This window comes from Leucopleurus acutus, assembly GCF_964270905.1.
Source record: "Leucopleurus acutus genome assembly, chromosome: 5".
Taxonomy (NCBI): Eukaryota; Metazoa; Chordata; class Mammalia; order Artiodactyla; family Delphinidae; genus Leucopleurus; species Leucopleurus acutus.
This window is the reverse complement of record NC_139147.1, coordinates 41,533,544-41,551,496: the sequence shown is the minus strand read 5'-3', so window position 1 is coordinate 41,551,496 and position 17,953 is coordinate 41,533,544.

Here is a 17,953-nt window from a genome sequence, read left to right as displayed (position 1 = left end):
TCCCACTACTGGACATATACCCTGAGAAAACCATAATTCAAAAAGAATCATGTACCACAATGTTCATTGCAGCTCTGTTTACAATAGCCAGGACATGGAAGCAACCTAAGTGTCCATTGACAGATGAATGGATAAAGAAGATGTGGCACATATATACAGTGGAATATTACTCAGCCATAAAAAGAAACAAAACTGAGTTATTTGTAGTGAGGTGGATGGATCTAGAGTCTGTCACACAGAGTGAAGTTAGTCAGAAAGAGAAAAACAAATACTGTATGCTAACACATATATATGGAATCAAAAAAAATGGTTCTGAAGAACCCTGGGGCAGAACAGGAATAAAGACGCAGACGTAGAGAATGGACTTGAGGACATGCGGAGGGCAAAGGGTAAGCTGGGACGAAGTGAGAGAGTGGCATGGACATATATACATTGCCAAATGTAAAATAGATAGCTAGTGGGAAACAGCCGCATAGCACAGAGAGATCAGCTCGGTGCTCTGTGACCACCTAGAAGGGTGGGATAGGGAAGATGGGAGGGAGATGCAAGAGGGTGGAGATATGGGGATATATGTATATGTATAGCTGATTCACTTTGTTATACAGCAGAAACTAACATACCATTCTAAAGCAATTATACTCCAATAAAGATGTTTAGAAATATATATTATAGCATCCAATCATATTTTTGTCACTTTTTTGTCTTGTTTCATTATTTCTTTAAAGTGTACTAAATCATTTGTAATATCCAGACATGCAAGATTCACATATTTTATATCATACCCTGTCCATGTCCTGATATTGAAGAAAGAACTCTACACATTTATAGCCAGAGTTCAGTAATGTTAGTGGTGACTCATTTATTATCTTCTCCATTACCTTTTAAAACTTCAATTATTAATCACCTTGTTGATCATTTAACCTTTACTTCATATGCCATTTACAACCAGTGCTTAAAAGGAACCTAGGTACAGGCCTTACACAGTACATAAAATTGACTCAAAATGGATTATAGGCTTAAGTGTAAAATGCAAAGCTATAAAATATCTAGAAGAAAACATATGACAAAAATCTATGTAAATCTGAGCTTAACAATTAGTTCTTAGATATAATACATAAGGATTGATCCTTGCAAGAAAAAACAGATAAGTTGGACTTTATTCAAATTAAAAACTTCTGTTAGACGGAGATGCTGTTAAAAGAATGAAAAGACAAGCCACAGATTAAGGGAAAACTTTAAAAAAAAATCTGAAAAAAACTTGCATCCAGAATAGACAACCTATAAAACTCAGTATCAAGGAAACAAATTAAAAATGGTCCTGAACAAATATCTTACCATAGAAGATAGATGGCAAATAGTATACAAGAAGCTCAACATCATTTATCATTAGGAAAAGGCAAATTAAAAGAACAATAATACAACACTATAGACCTATTCTAATAATTAAAATCCAAAAAATCTGACAATACAAATTGCTGGTGAGGGTGCAGAGTGACAGGAACTCTCATTTATTGCTGGTGGAAATGCAAAATGATACAGTTACTTTGGAAAACAGTGTAGTAGTTTCTTACAAGACTAACCATCATCTTACTATACAACCCAGCAACTGTGCTACTAGGTATTTACCCACCTGATTTGAAAACTTAAGCATGGGCATGCCTGCACACACACACATACACACATACACACACACACACAAATAGGAACATGAAAGATATAGAAGATTTATTCATAATAGTCCCAAACTGGAAGCAACCAAGATGTCCTTCAATAGTGCATAGATAGGGACTTCCCTGGTGGTGCAGTGGTTAAGAATCTGCCTGCCAATGCAGGGGACTCGGGTTCGAGCCCTGGTCCGGGAAGATCCCACATGCTGTGGAACAACTAAGCCCTTGCGCCACAACTACTGAGCCTGCGCTCTAGATCCCACAAGCCACAACTACTGAGCCCACGTGCCACAACTACTGAAGCTGACATGCCTAGAGCCCATGCTCTGCAACAAGAGAAGCCACCGCAATGAGAAGCTCATGCACCGCAATGAAGAATAGACCCTGCTTGCCGCAACTCGAGAAAGCCCTCATGCAGCAACAAAGACCCAACACAGCCAAAAATAAATAAATATATTAATTAAAAAAAAAGAAGCAGTGCATGGATAAATAAAATGTAGTACATCCATACAATGGAATGTTATTCAGTAACAAAAGGAATAAGCTATCAAAGTCATGAAAAAAAATATGGATGAATCTTAAATGCACCTTGCTAGGTGAAGGAAGCTACTCTGAAAAGACTGCATGCTGCATGATTTCAATTATATGACATTCTGGAAAAGGCAAAACTCAGCAGAGGTTAAAAAGGTCAGTGACTTTCAGCAGTTTAGGGAGTGGGAAGAACTGAACTGATATACGACAGGAAATTTGTAGGGTAATGAGATTATTTTGTACAATATGGTAATGGTGGATAGTAATGGTGGATAGATGACACAATGCATTTGTCAAAAGCAATAGAACTTCATAGCAGAAACACTGAATCTTAACATATGCAAGTTTTAAAAATCATATGGAAGTTAAGGGACTCCAGGATGGACGGCAGATTGAGAAGAGAAATCTAACTGTACAGGCAATACCTCAGAGATACTGCAAGTTCAATTTGAGATCACTGCAGTAAAGCAAATATCTCAGCAATGCAAGTCACACATATTTTCTGGTCTCCCAGTGCATATAAAAGTTATCTTTACACTACACTGCAGTCTGTTAAGTGTGTAACAGCATTATGTCTAAAAAAATGTTTATACCTTAATTTAAAAATATTTTATTGCTAAAAATGCCAAAACAATTAGAATAGTAACATCAAAGATCACTGATCACAGACCACCATAACAAATATAATAATAATAGTGAAATTTTTTTAAATATTGCAAGAATTGCCCAAGTGTCACACAGAGACATGAAGTGAGCAAAAGCTATTGGAAAAATGATGCCAAGAGACTTGCTTGACACAGGGTTGCCACAAACCTTCAATTTGTAACAAACACGGTATTAGCAAAGCACAATAAAACAAGGTATGCCTGTACAAGAAAATGTATTAAGTAACTTCACTGATTGTATTGGAGGGGTGGGAGTTGGAGCTGACCTAAGTAACATTGGAAAAGAGTGGAGGCTATAATACTGCAGGCAAAAGTAAATATGTATAGCACTGAACTCTAGTTGATAAAGCTGTTTCCCATAGAGGAGGTTAACAATTGTAACGCTATACATGTGTGTTAAACAATTAAGTAAATGTATGACAAATGACAGTGGCCAGGTTTCTCATAGAGTGAATGGTTACAGACAAGGAAAGAGAGAAAACTAGAATAATCCATGGAATACAGAAATAAAGTTGAAAACATCAATATAAACTCATGTTTACCTTAATATAGATACATATATAATTTTTAAGATATGTATATGCACATGGGTTAGTCTACACACCTATATTTCCTTGCTCTATCTGCTGACAAGTTTAAGAAGCAATAACACTCTGGCATCAATGAGTACACCTAGCTCATAAATCTTGATTTCTTTAATGCTAGTCTCTAAGAAAGGAACCAAGACTCCTTGGAGAAACGGCTGATTCTAGGGCTGAGGAAGAAGAGTACGTAAAAGATAAACCTACAGAATCTTATAGTGCTAGATATTAAGGAACTTAATAATAACAATAACGACAATAATAAGAATATATCAAATAGAGAAGCCAAAGAAAGAGCTCCCCATGGTAAAAGCTGGAACAATTTTAGCAGCAATATAAATGGATTATAATTAAAACTATACAGTTAATATCTATCAGTCCATACTGATATAGATAAATGATCAAATAACAAATGAGTAGGGGAGAAAACACAAATATCTAGTACAGAAGAATTCCAAATAAGTTGTATAGATACTTGCCTCAAGGAGGTGCAGTGTTACTCCTCACTCCTTAAGTGTGATCTGTGCAGTGAATTCCTTCCAAGCACAACATGGAAGAAAGAGAAAAAACATAACATTCAGTAGAGAAACCTGATAAACACTATCTCATCCAGGTGATCAAGGTTACTATCAAAATAGTATGTTTATAGTATGTATTCTTGGTGTGATGTGATGAAAATGGCATTTTACCTCTGTGGTCTTTCTTCTAAAAACTATGACCTCATTTTAATCATGAGAAAAACGTTAGAAAAATTCCAATTGAGTTACATTCTACTAAGTGCCTACTCAGTACTCTTCAAAATTTTCAAGGTAATCAAAAGTGAGCAAATGTTTATGTCCCTGCTCCCCTCACCAAATTTGAAATCCTAACCCCTAAAGGTGATGGTATTAGTAGGTGGGGCCTTTCAGAGGTGCTTAAACGATGAGGTGGAGCTCTCATGAATGGGATGAGTGCTTTATAAAAGAAGCTCCCTACCGGCTTCCACCATGTGGGAAGATAGTGAGAAGGCAACAGCTACGAACCAGGAAGAGGATCTTCACCAGAAAGTGACCATACTGATGCCTTGATCTTAGACTTTCCAGCCTCTAGAACTGTAAGCAATAAATTTCTGTTGTTCATAATCTACCCAGTTAGTCATATTTTGTTATAGCAGCCCAAAAGCATTAAGATAGTAACTAAATGTGATGTGGTATTGTGTATGGAATCCTGAAACATAAAGAAGGAAATTAGGTAAAAACTATGGAAATAAATTATGAACTTTTGTTAATAGTCATGTATCATTGTTGGCTCATTAATTGTGACAAATATACCATAGTAATGTAAGATGTTAATAAAGGAAACTTGGGGTGGGTACATGCAAACTCTAATATCTTCTTAAACAGGGTATATGCAAACTAGCTTATTAAATCTGAAACTATTCTGAACTTTAAAATTGATTAAAACACATCCCAAAAACACTTCCTCAATTTTTGTTTGGGCCAATGTGCAGGATCTTGTAAAACTTTATATGAACCTGAGATATGTAAGTTTCTGTCCCACTCCCTGTGTCCCCTCACAAAGTAATCCTTTCATTCCATTTTGAATTATGATGCAATTATAATATTATTTATCCAATGTTCTCCCTCCTGCTTTTTTTTCTGTTAGATATGGTTCTATAATGAACTCTTTAATTTTATACATATATTTTTCTTGCATTTTCTAAGACAGTCTTCTGCACTTTTTAATTTTTTGGACCATTAAAAAAAATCACAAGAAACTCTTGTTAAAATTGCAGATTTGAAAGTCCTAACCAAACAATTTTTATCCAATAGCCTGGAGTCAGACTCAGGAATCTGAAGTTTTATAGACATTTAGGAAAAGATTATGCATTCCAAAATTTGAGAAACACACGTCTAAGATGTCTAGAGGTAGTGTCCTCATTTATTCTTGTTTTTTTCCCCCTACATCTTTCTAGCAATTTTATTTCTTGTATATGAAATTATTTTGCTTTGTACAGAAAAAAAAAATATTGGAGTCTAATTATCCCCTTGCATTTTCAAATGGGTCTTTCGATTAAACAATTCTAAAATTCTTCTTGGTGTTATAGATTTTAATAAACATGCTAAAACTTGCAAATGTTAGCATATTTACAAATCTCTGTTACTTTTAAAATAGACCCCCAATTTTTTTTTTTTTTTTTTTTTTTTTTTCCGGTACGCAGGCCTCTCACTGTTGTGGCCTCTCCTGTTGTGGAGCACAGGCTCCGGACGTGCAGGCTCAGCGGCCATGGCTCACGGGCCTAGCCGCTACGCGGTATGTGGGATCTTCCCAGACCGGGGCACAAACCCATGTCCCCTGCATCGGCAGGCAGACTCTCAACCACTGTGCCACCAGGGAAGCCCAGATCCCCGAATTTTAATTGTCTCCTGTATATGCAATTTTTTTCTGTTTTAAAAGGAATTTACTCAATCATTCATCCATTTTCCAAATTTCTAGTATTTTAATCACACTGTGGCATTTACAATAATCTTCTGACCATCTCCACCTAATAATATACTAACACTTAAAATTTAGAATGTCTAAAATCGATTCAGTCTTTTTCTCTTTCAACTCTGCTGTTTCTCTGGTGTTGTATTTCAGTTGATGGCAACACTAGTCTCTTAACCTGAAATTTTGAAACTATCTTCGTGTTATTCCTTTCCGTGGTCCTACTTAATGAAATTCAATACCAAAATATAACACAATTTTCTCACCCTATTCTTCCTTTCTTCAGTGGACACTATCATAACTCAAGTACTTATTTCTCATCTGAAATCTTGATATCATGTCCATTCCCAAAGCATAACTCTGATCTGTCACCACTCAAACACTGTAAATTTGTGATTAATAAGTGTAGTTGAAATGGTTTATTAAAATCATCCATAGGACTCTTGTTAAGAAAGTGACAACTGTGGTTTCTTTCTGCAGCAATTTGTCGAGCTTGGTGAACTGCATCATTATCACATTTCCCAATTCAAAAATCAACCATCTATTGGCTTGAATTACTGTTTTAATGATAGCTAACCTATGCTATCATCCAATTGGGATATGTACAAATATACATATATATGTAATATATATATATTAGGTAGCTGTGGCTGCCATAATAAAGTACCACAGAGTGAATGATTTAATGAACAGAATATTTATTTTCTTACAATTCTGCAGGCTAGAAGTCAGAGACTGAGATGTCAACATGGTGAGTTTCTTTTGAGCCCTCTCTCCTTGGCTTATAGATAGCCGTCTTCTCCTGTGTCTTCACATCGCCTTTTCCTCTGTGCCTGTCTGTGTCCTAATCATCTCTCTTATAGGACACCAGTCATATTGGATTAGAGTCCGCCAAATGACCTCATTTTAACATAATTACCTCTTAAGACCCTATCTCCAAATAGTCACATTCTGAAGTTCTAGGGGTTAGGACTTTAACATGTGAATTTCAGAGACACAGTTCAACATATACATATGCAGGAAACAATGAATGCCTATGCATAAGCTGTGGGTAAAATTATTTATTGAGTGTTGATCTTGTTAAGTACTTGGGAAATCCAGTTCCCAAGTACTTAATCTAAGGTAAAAAGGCATATACCTTTTGAAGTGCAAGAAACTGTTATAGGCACTATCATTCCATGTAGATATCATGGAACACACAGATGAAGAAAACTACCTGAGGTAGGCAAGATCACCCTGACTGAAAGATTCTCCTTGTGGTATGCTGGTCTCTATCTTTCTACACAGTTGTTGTGTAAGCTATCCACTCTGAAACCCTCTGATTGTCCCAGTACATTTTGCCTGGCTAACTCCTACTCTAGCTTAAACATCCCCATCTCTGGTAATGTACCTCATGTGTTCCCCTGACACATACCTTTTACCTCCTCTATCAAAACACTCATCAAACTTTCTTGTAATTTTTTTTTTTTTTTTTTTTGCGGTACGCGGGCCTCTCACTGTTGTGGCCTCTCCCGTTGCGGAGCACAGGCTCCGGACGTGCAGGCTCAGCAGCCATGGCTCACGGGCTCAGCCGCTCTGTGGCATGTGGGATCCTCCCGGACCGGGGCACGAACCCGTGTCCCCTGCATCGGCAGGCGGACTCTCAACCACTGTGCCACCAGAGAAGCCCCCTTTCTTGTAATTTTAAGAATATATTGCCCTCTCATCTGAAATGTAAAACTCACTGTTTTAATGGTATTTTTTTATTAATGTATTTCAGTAATGATTTTAGTGTATGTGAATCTCTATTCAAATATGTATCGTACTTGGTTTTCAAATTTTATATTTAAATATGTTTTTAAAGCATAGAGTATCACCCTTTTGAAGTTTGTTTACTTCTAGGTTCATAGGCCTTCCTTCATAGGATATATTCCAAAACAATCTGTGGAAAGATAGGATTAGGGGGTGTGAAATAATAAGATATATCTCTCCAGATACAGATCTACATATAGGTCACTGCTCCTAGTTCCTAGCACAGAGCTCCTAAAACTCTTGAAATGTCCTGAGTGATAGAGATGCTAGGAGCATCTTACACAGAATTCCTAAATCCTTTGAAATTCCCTGGGTGATAGGAGCATCTTTTGTTCTAAAGGAGAGACTCTTGGCAGGCTCCTGAATAGGAGCTGGTCACCAGAAATACCAAGCCATGATTAGAAGCTTGGAACTTTCAGCCCCATCCCCCCTTCTTCCAGGGAGGGGAGAATGGAGTGAGATCAATCATACCTATGTGATGAAGTTTCCATAAAAATCCCTAAAGTCCAGGATTCAGAGAGCTTCTGGGTTGGTGACACATTCACATGCCATGAGGCAGGCACACCTCAACTCCACAGGGACAAAAGCTCTTGTGGTTAGGACACTTCATACCTTCCTTGTGTATCTCTTCATCTGGGTTTTCCTCTGTGTCCTTTATCATATATTTTATTACATAATAAACTGGTAAACACAAGTATTTCCCTGAGTTCTGTGAGCCATTCTAGGAAATTATCAGACTTAAGGAGGAGGTCTTGGAAACCCCTGACCTATAGAAGTATGGGAGGCCTATACTTGCCATTGACATCTGAAGTGGGGGCTGTCTTGTGGGATCTGAGGCTAACTCTAGGTGGTGTCTGAATCGAAATAAATTGGAGGACACACAGCTGGAGTTGGGGAATTGATTGATATGGGGAGAATGCCACACATTTGGTGGCAGAAGTGTTGTGAATAGTAGAGAATATAGAAGAAAAACAGCTTTGTTTGAGTTCTTAAAGTCTTTTTGTTGGTGCCTCTTTTAGGGGGGTTGTAGGCTTGCACTTATGTGTAAAGAAGAAACTATAAAATAGATGTGTTAAGAACTGATCTGTGTAGATTCCCATTTTCTGGCAGTGGTAATTTCCCTTCATTTCTTCCAGGTTGCAGATCATAAGTAATCAGGTCATACTTCACATTTTTTGAGTCTTTGTTCTTTATCCACAACACACTCATCACTAATGCCTTGTCTTTTTTATATTGTAAACTTGGGTAACTCCAATGATTAAAATTGCCAGCTATTTTGTCCCCTAGAAAAGGGACACCCTGGTCCTTGACCTATGTTTTAATACATCCACTTTAACCCTAGTTTCCTGTAATCTCTCTTGGGCTAAACATTTCTTGGTCTTCACATCACTAATTTCAAAGTACCTGTAACTAAGAGTCTCAAGGTGAGAACTGGTACCTTAAAGAAAGCAATCTTGCTTTGAAATCGCAGTTCTATTTGTCCCTAAAAATGAAAGTTCATTAAAAAAATACAAAAAATTACTGCATTTCAAAAATATGTTCTTATATGTTTGCAATAAATTTTTCGAGATTTTAGCTGAGCTACTCCATGGTATTGCTGCCTCAGCATCCTTTTTGTTTTTGGCCAAGTGACCTGCAGGGACCTTGAACTGACACTAGTCCCTCCTGTGACTAACAGCACAGAGTCATAAGCAAATATAAGTTTCTGATATGACTTCCCCAGCAGCCCTTGTGATTAGCAGTCTGCCCTTCTTCCAGTGCCTTCCCCTTGCATACCCCTTAGATAAGACCTCAGTGGGGCTTAACAAAACCCCACACTTTAGGTTTGAAATTACCGATCTGGCCTAAAGCTGGGAAACCCCAATGCTCTCCACCCACAGACCCTATTAAGGGCATGAGACTCAGGTCCTATACCTCTCTCTGTCCGCATCCTTCCTTAACCTCCCTGTATGGAACCCTCAAGGCATGCTATGTACTTCCTCCAGGACCTGTGAGTAATAAACTACTCTATTTCAATTTCTCTTGTGGTCTGTTGTTGAACTACAGCTTACCATCTAACTCCTTTTACTCCATTTTATAAGTTTTAATTTGATATATTCATAACATATCATAAATATATCATAATTATGTTATAGTTAATAATCAAAGACAAGTTAGAAATATATGGCATTATGATTACTCGTATTATCGTTTGTTAATCATGTTAGCTCTAAAAACATTCTATAAAGTTCTTAAGGATAGGAACTACTTCTTAACTATTTGTATAGTTTTCTATCCTGCAACAACCTCACAGCCCCTGTCTATAGCACATATTATGATGTGATGTATATAATGGTTACATTTTTTAAAAATATATTTTAAATGATTATTTTTATTATATCAAGCTAGAGCATTTGGAGTACTCCCTTTGTAGAGAAGGAAGTTACTGATTACCTTCAACTTTAGATAGTTTTAAAGAATTTGAGCAGTCTGTAAAACTTAATTCTACAACACTGCTAATATTTGCATTACTTGACGTCTTAATGGAAATCTCTTCACTCTTTGTCTTTTGAGTTCATTCCCCTTATTGTTAGCATTTCCTAATGCTTCCTTTTTAGTAGTATTTTATGCGGCTGCCTTGGCACCTGATCAGAAGAGGAAGGCATAAAATTCATACAATTCTCTAATCTTGTTCTCATTCCAGAGACAGATCTCTCCTTAAGGAGCAATTTCTGAGAATTCAGGCACCTGGTTTCTTGAAGTGAACCCTGGAGGAGAGCTCCTAATCATCTTTCAGTGTTCACATACAAATGGAATATGATTTTATACTTTTAAAAATGACATTAGTATTCATACTCATAGTTGAATCTTTATACAATATTCTGAGGAAACCTAGACTCTTTTTGAGCAGAATATGCAGTAGAACCCTGGAACTGAGAAAAAGGAAAATGCTGCGTCTCTAATAAAGGTTAGAACATCAATGTTGTTCCTCCTTTGGAATCAAATAGGCCATATATTACACAGGTTTATATCAAATATTGCAAGTATAAGACCACATAATTATAACCCCAGAAGCATTTATTGAGTGGCTAGTATAGGTGAGATACTATGGATGACACAACGAATGTCAGAAATTAACATAGAAAATAATTTATCTAGAGAACGATTTCATTTTGTGATAATGACAATATCTATAAAAACAACTTTGTAATCTCTTTTTCTGGTTCAAAATGAATTGTACATCAAGACATTAAAATTAACTGCCAGTTTTTGTTGTTAGATATGAAAAAAAGGTTGGGTGGTCCATAGTTTTCACTCAGCAAATAACTACCATGCATTTGAATATTTCTCTAGTAGTTTCTGAACAGCTACTATAATCAGAATCAAAGTCCATAATGTTCTTAACAGAGCCCCACATCCTGATATTATTCTATTTGCCGTAAATATTTTTCCAGTTTTCATATTTATAATGTTCTCCAACTTTCCAGCTCTCAGAGGTTATGGGTTAGTATGAATTTGCCTCTTACAGTTGGATACTGGGGTTCATATAAAAACAAAGTCAGTGTCCTATGCACTGACAGTGCTTCAACCTTTTGCCTTTTTGTGTGAGGTTGTAAAAATAAGGAAGGAAGGGTCTGAGAGAATCAAATTCTTAGCCTTTGGGCTTCATGGCAGATGCATCACTGGCCTACCCAGTGTTGTCACGGATCATCTCAGGTCTGTGTCAGGAAACTAAAGCACAAACTTTAAGGAAAATAAACTTGCTTTCCTCTTGACATGAGTACATTTTCTTTCTGCTTTCTGTCCCTTGGATTAATGTATTTCCTGTGATGCTTACCATAATAGACTATTTTGTTGAAAGTGTCTAAGTTTCTTTTGATCTCTTCAGATAAATGGAGCTGAATAAGGACATTATTATAATAATTAGCACCATCTTCATCATATTATAATTATACAAAGGATCAAATAATAAGAAACCAACCCTTTTAAATGCAAAGCATTTAAGTCCACTCAAATTCTTTGTGAATATCTTCGTGTACTATACCAGCTTTCCTCAAGAAGAGTCACTTTCAATTATAGGCATGAACATATTTATTCATCAGTTCGAAAAAAGCTACCAGATAGGTTAACCAGTAAATGACATTTCCTTTCATGGAACACATAAAAAAGCCTCTCACAAAAAGACCTGCTCAAACCTTCATGATGGATTTCCTTGTCATTTTGTAGCTGTATCATTATCTTTTTGTGAATTTGATATACCTACAATACAGTACTATTGAAGACTCGTGTTTTGCCATGATGGCTCTCACATAGTTGGTCTCAGAATTCTAACTTTGGAAATCCTCAAATTGAAATAAGTTTTTTCCCTGCTAAATATTGTATATCTACAGGGACATAATTCATAATCATTATTCCTGAGATACAGACAACAGTTAATTGACAAGCTCCTTCTTAGAACTGATTTTAGGAAAACCCAACCTTTAGGGTCACAGACTGAGTATTAATATATTTGAGGCTCTACCAAGTAAAACCTTCTTCTTTTATGTTACACTAGGTAACTAATGTGAAAAATAAACTATAAAATGTAATATATTTTTAATTATTAATATTTATATGAATTATTCTCTCAACCCATTTATTAATTGATTTTATTTGCTCTACCCATGACTAAAGCAATATGTTTGTTTTAGTCACTACTAAAAAGCTATGAGGTATCACTTGATAAACTACTTTTCTTCTTACACTATACTTGGACAACAGCCCCAGTTCTTAAGCCCTAACTGTATAAATCTGATTTTTTTTTTTCTGAAAACCTGTTCTCTAATTTCCTATTCAATCCCCTTGCCTTTTAATAGGGATGTTTTCGCATCTTTTCAACTCCTTATCACAGGGTACTAACGTATTCTCATTTTGTCACCAGATTCTTTCCTGTGTATTACGTGATTTTTGCAATTAGATTTAGATCAGAAGTTTCTCATTTTGGAGGGGATGGAAGAGTGAGAAGGAGAAACAAGAAAAAAATCATTTTCCTTCTTTTTAAGTCTATTGTAGTATATCTTAAAAGTTACTTAGAATTTTAAATTTGGTCCTGCAAAAGCAGAGATTATCTACTGCATACTTTATAAAATCCAACACTTAATATTTTAGAAGGAGCTCCAGAAAATTACGTAGTTGTATATTGGTTCTTATGCAAAGTATAATATGTTTTCAGAGTAGCAAAGATTTTAATCAAGTTTAAAAAGTAAAAAGTAGGCACAACTGTCCTTGTAATAAGATAAGAACCATTTAATACCAGCCATACATGCATTAATATTTTATCAATAACTGAAATATCAAAGACCTTAGAAATGAATGCAACTGTTTAAATAAAAAAAAAATTTAAATCAATAATAGTCAATGATTCCGTTGTTCAAAACAATGAAAGAAAGAAATCCTATAACAAATGCTTTTTTTTGTAGGATACAATGTTGGTAGGTCAGTAATTAAGAGAAGCTAAAGAGCTAGGAGGCGCTACTGACCTGCTGTGTGTGGCATGTTACTGTGATGTGCTGGTATCAGGACCCCTTTGGTTTGCAGAGAGAAACAATGCTGTGAACACACGAGAGAGATCTCAGTGTCTCTCTCAATCTTCTTTTCTATGGGTGAGGAAGCCAAGGATCCTGGAAGTTAACTATCTTAGGAACCATGTTCTTAATCAACGGCAAAAAGTAGAGGTGGTAAGGGGGTAGAGAGAAACTGTCTTCTCTCTTCTCACCTAAATTTGTTAGGCATTGTGCCAAGTGCTATACCTGTTTCATTTTACGTAATTTTTACAACTTAAAGAGGTAGAGTTTTAATTCTGATTTTACAGATGAGGAAAATCTGCAAACAGTGTCAGCAACATAATTTGTGGCCCCAGAACAAAATAAAATGCTAGGCTCATTGCTCAAAAAGGAGGAAACAATTTTCCTTCCTCCTGCAGTTTCTCTGTTGACCAGTCATGGTGTTTTTTATTTGCTGTTTAGTGTCACCCTCCCTTGGGGATGGGCAGTAATGTTCCTTTTTGTTTAATTGTTTAACGTCTGACTTACCTCTCTAGAATATAAGTTCCAGGAGATCATGGACCAATAAAATGGGATATTTTGATTTTTTTATAAACAGATTCAGAGTGAACAAATTTGTCTGAGGTTCCGTGTTCTGCTAAACTCAAACCTTACTAAAACATTGTCTCTCTGGTCGCTAATGTTGGCACTCATCTCTTAAGACAAAGTTCCTCAAATGTGTCTGATCATAAGACTCACTTGATTCATTTGTAAAAACCATTCTTATTTTCCATCCCCAAACTCCAGGAGATTTTCATAAAACTGGTTAACCAGAAGGATCATTTACAAATGAAAGTCCTATCATACTAGTCCCCTGTATAAAGCGCTCCAACGGCTTCTTATTCTACACAAAATAAAATTTAAATCCCTTGTTCTGGCATATATGTCAATTCTTTTTAACTTTCTCCCCCACCCCTGCTTGTGTGCTCAATATACAAGTTTTTAAATACCCTGTGCTTTGTAAATGCCAAGCTTATTTCTGCCTTTGTATTTGCAGTTCCATTTCATGTGGCTGGATATTCTTCCTCTGATGCCTTCATGAAAGCCATCTTCTGGACATTAAGGTCCCTTTCCATTATTGTCTCTTGTAGGTAAACTCCCTAACCACACAGAGTCTTCTAGAACTCTATCACATCACTCTTTCATTTGTCTTGCCAACATTTTAACATATAAATATCTGAATTTACCTAGTTATTGCTTAATTACTTAATGTCTTATTAGCATTCTAGAATATAAGCTCCAGGAAATCATGGACCTTATGTCTTATTCTTTTTTCCAGCCCCAGTGCCTGGATTAGTGTCTGTCAGTCAATACATATGAATTCATACTTTATCCCATTCTTGATCTTCACTATACCCTCTATATTTACCTTAATAATTTTCCTGAGTTTACATTTGGAAGGAAGATTATGACATTCCCTGACCAACATCTCACCCCCACATGGCTCTGGTCAGAATATTTAAACACCACTGAATGGTACAAAATATTGACAATTTTTGCTACTAAAATTATCACACCCAGTGCAAAATATTCAGTGTTCTCTATTATCATGACTGAGTTTAGAAAGGGATAAACTGGAGAGTAGAGATGGAGTGAAAACCGGATAATCAGATTTCCACTGTATAAACTGCTTGCTATTAACTATACTAGTAGCTTGTTGGTAGTTGGGAAATGGTTGGATTCTTTTTACTATTGTCTAATTTTTATATCTTTTACATTTTAAGTGTCAGGAGTTTCAAAATTTTAAAAATATGTAAAAACAACATATATAAGCTGTGCTTCTTGCATAGGTAGGAAGACTCTCAAAATCTAAATGTGGTTCTGGCATTGCCACTTGAGAAGCTTAGCTTTGGAATATAGCATATTTATTTAAAGTTTTCCAAAATCTTGGATGTGTTATCTCTACATAATGTTCTTGTTACCATTTATTTCCTGGAAATACTAACTTGCAATATTTTAAAATTTGGTTAAACTACGTTTAAAAACTTTAACAACTGCTCTTTTATACTATATAGTTAGTACTTCCTTCTACCTAAAACAATACAGTTAAGCCAAAAGGAGAAGAAATTTAAAATGGCTCATTCTCACCAAATAAAGATAACCACCAATGACATTTTCACATATAATATATACACATATATATATTGAATAAAGCACCCATGCTGGACATGTTTTATTTTTTACTTACCAATATATATTTTGTTTAATATATAGTATATTTTCTCATATAATTATATATCATTTTTAATATTTGCATAGGAATCCACTATATGAATGTAACAATAAGAAGTGTACTTCTAGTTGATGGCTTTACTTCAATTTATTTGACTGATTTAATATGCAGAATACTTATATTTATTACTATCTTGAGTCTTCTCTGTATTAGTCTACTTGTGCTGTCACGTAATAAAATACCACAGAAATTTATTTCCTCACAGTTCTGGGGACTGGAAGTCTGAGATCCGGGTGCCAGCATGGTTGGGTTGTGATGAGACGCTATTCCTGGCTTGCAGATGCCTGCCTTCTCGTTTTGTCTTCACATGAAAGAGAGAGCAACAGAGAGTCAGAGAGAGAATGAGTTAGCACACATGAGAGAGAGCACTCTGGTGTCTCTTCTTAAAGCACACTAATCCTGCTGTCTCAGAGCCCCACCAGTATAACTTCCTTTAGCCTTATTTACCTGATAAATGCCCTATCTCTAAATCTCTAAATATAATCACATGGATGGGGTGGGGCTTCAACATATGAATTTGGGGGAGAGGTAATTCAGTCATTAATATTCTCATAATAAAAAAAATTAAACTTGCATCTCTGTACTGTTTTTAAAATCTCAGATACTCAGACATTATTTTCTTATAGCTTAAAAGCAGGTAAGAGTAGTAATAAGATTTCTCTAATAAGAAACAAGTACATAATATTTATTGGAGTCTTTGTAGGGAAAACAGAGGTTCAGAGAGCCATAGAGTTTTGCCAGTCACACACTACAACACATAAACTCACATATTCTAAATCCAGTGTCCATACAATAGTGTCTAGTTTTCACACTTATAGAATGGCTAAATAACAACAACTGCATATGACGAGATCAAAGACATAAAATGCTTTTCATGTCTTTATGGAACATTACATTGGTTTGAAAGATAATAGTCAGTTTTTACCAAAATAGCTTATCTTTCTTAGAGGTTATTATTAAAATATTCAAGGGTCTTTTTTTTTTTTTTTAGGGTATCATCTGCTGTATTCTGTTGAATTTGCTTATGGTTTCAAACTTTGCTGCCAGAAAGTGGTGTGTGTGTGTTGTACCTGCTTTAAATTGACACAGAGACTTTTTCTCAAAACAGTTATCCAGTACAGAATGCTGTGCTGATTCCATGAAATGGATTGCAAACACTGTCCTATATCCTCTGTGTCTGTGTCTCTCTAAGCCAGAAATGAGCATGGAATAATATTCAAGTAACTACCCTCATCATTCTTGGAAAATGTCAGGCTCCTGAAAGGAAGAAAATTTCCTGACACATCATCAGAGTAGCAAAATGCCAGTGTCAGGGTTTAACAATATTGCAAGTGTGATTGTACCAGACATGTGTGATACAGTTTGGCTTATGTGCTTCATGGTTTTCTTTTGAAAAAGAAAAGAAAAAAGCCTTCTCTCTTCATTAGTCTGCAGTGGTATCCTTAATGCTATAATTCTCAAACGACCCACAAAATGGAATATGCGATTTCCTCCCAGAAAGTAAATCTCAAAAAAAAAAAAAAATTAAATGGTTCTAAAAAGGCTCTAAATTTAGCAAGCTCAAATATGATGGTTGTTGATTATTGGTTCTGCCCTGAAGAAGATGAGCTTATTTTGAGGGAAGACATAATCCTCTTAATACATTTGCTAGATGGAATTCTAAGTATATTTAAATGGCATGATTTTAAACTAGATAGCAACTGAGAATTTAAATGGATTTTGTTCTAGTATTTTTCTCCTAAAGAATAAGACTCTGAGGTGAAAATTTAAAAAAAGAAAACTCTTTCTAAGCAGGAATAGTAAAAGAAATAGAAATAAGCACAACTTGACAGGTCTTTGAGGATTATATTCCTTGTAATTTTATCCTTTCTCATGAAAATATTACTATAATTTTATTTATTTTTCTTAAGTAGAGGACCTAGTTATACTTATGAGCTCTCATAACAAACAGCATTGAGTGGATATAGTAGCACTTAAACAGATTCTTCAAATGATTCAAGAATGAGCATTTCTATCATTAATTTATCTTGCTATAATAAAAGTGTTTGGTGTATAATTATTCTATACAAATCACTAAGTGTAAAATACAGTAGGAGAACATACATGAAATAGATACAGATTCCCTATCTGTGGATATTCTAAGATAGTTGGAGACCTATTACATGCGTATAAACTATACTAAATGGAAAATACTGCCTGTCATAGGAAGTTTAAGAGTTAAGGGAAGGTGGTGATGCAGAGGAAAGAGAGAGAACAGCTAACTCTGAGAACAGGACAGTTTGTGGAATAAGTGACATTTGTATTTGTACTTAAAAATGGATAAAATGTGGACATTTAGAGATTGTGGAGGATATGGGGCATGCATATGAGGAATGGAAGTTGAAAAATGAAGGTGATTGTTCATACTACATGAAATAAAACTATAAAAGTACATGGCTCCACATTTCTTGAATTTAGA